The sequence below is a fragment of the Elephantulus edwardii genome, unplaced genomic scaffold (assembly GCF_000299155.1).
Source record: "Elephantulus edwardii isolate Elephantulus edwardi_28Jun2011 unplaced genomic scaffold, EleEdw1.0 scaffold00047, whole genome shotgun sequence".
Taxonomy (NCBI): Eukaryota; Metazoa; Chordata; class Mammalia; order Macroscelidea; family Macroscelididae; genus Elephantulus; species Elephantulus edwardii.
The window spans coordinates 161775-163203 of record NW_006399797.1 but is presented as its reverse complement, the minus strand read 5'-3'; the positions used below and the strand labels follow the sequence as shown (position 1 = coordinate 163203).

Sequence of the window (1429 nt, the reverse complement as noted above, 5' to 3'; positions counted from 1 at the left end):
ACAAGATCCATATGATGTTGACTATGATGTTCCCAGTTGCATGGAACCCTATGGACCTCCAATGTAGCTCTGGAAAAACATTTATGCATTTATTGTGATTTTAGTAAATGTTTACAGATAGAATAGGATTTCATTCATTACTGATACATTTTTTCCTCCTTCCCCAATTTACTCTGTAATGCATGTATTTTTCAAGATTGTCTAATTGTCAATATCCCTTCAGATAATCCCTCCCTTCTCCCATTTTAATGTTCATTATCTATCCACTTCACCCTTGCTCTTCACTTCCCTGTCTCTATCCTATTTTTATAGCAGTAATCCTTTTCAGCATTTATCCTTTTTTGACAGAAATATTTCACTCAGCATAATGTCTTTGAGACTCATTCCTATTGAGTATTGTTTTACAAGCCATTGTTTTTCAGTGCTACGTAATATTCCACTGTGTGAATATGGTATACAATGTTTTTCTATCCATTCTTTTGTCGATGGGCACTTGGACTACTTCCAGCTCTTCACTATTGTGAAAAATGTTGCTCTAAACAAACATGCATACATCTGTCTGCATCATGACTCTGGTTTCTTTAATGTTTATCCCTATTAATTATTTTCTCAGCCATATGAGATACAATGTCACTGTGAGTCTGGGAGAACCTGGCCGTGAATACCACTTTTTTTGTCTTCAACTGTGATTGTGTGATATCAGCAAGTGCATTTTGCATCTTTTCCAGAAGGATACTCCATCAATAAACAACATCTCCAGACATACAGTAGCTTCACGGCTTTCTTCTTCAAAACTTACACAAACTAGAAGATTACAGAGTATCCATAGATTCTTAAGGACGTAATGAATCTATCAAAACATCTGTGTCGTTTGCTGTTTGTGCAATCAGTACGGCAAAAATATGTGCATACTCTTCAGTCTAATTAGTGGGTTGATCTTTGTTAATCTGAATATTATTGAAAGAGGCAGGAGAACCACACTGTTGAAGCACTCCAATGGCATTATATAACTGGTCTACAAGTGGCTCCATAGTCTTACCTTGGTCCGGTTAGAGCCACGATGTTAGCTAGCCCTCTCTGTCAGTTCAAAACCACCAGTGGCACTGTGAGTTGACAGTGTCTTAGAGCTGCGTGAGCCGGTCCGTCTTCACTAGGGATTTAAAACACTTCTTCATGAGTTTATTGAACATCTGAATTTCTTCTTGGGTGAACTGTCTATTCATGTCTTGTGACCATTCTGTGTTTGTGTTGTTTACATTTTTCTCATTGAAGTGCTAAAGTATTCTATAAATTTTAGATATGAGTCCCTTATCAGAGATGTCAATGCTAAATATTTTGTCCAAGTCTACGAGATTCCGTTTTTGCCCTGTTGGAGAAGTTTTTAGATGTGCATAGAGATTTAATTTTAGAGGGTCCTATTTATCTATTT

The 1429-nt window shown here is 36.8% G+C and overlaps 1 pseudogene; it reads right to left on the bottom strand.

Moving 5' to 3' along the window:
- Positions 1-804: 804 nt before the first annotated feature.
- On the bottom strand, positions 805-1223 carry LOC102853568 (annotated as a pseudogene).
- Between the last annotated feature and the right edge of the window lie 206 nt (positions 1224-1429).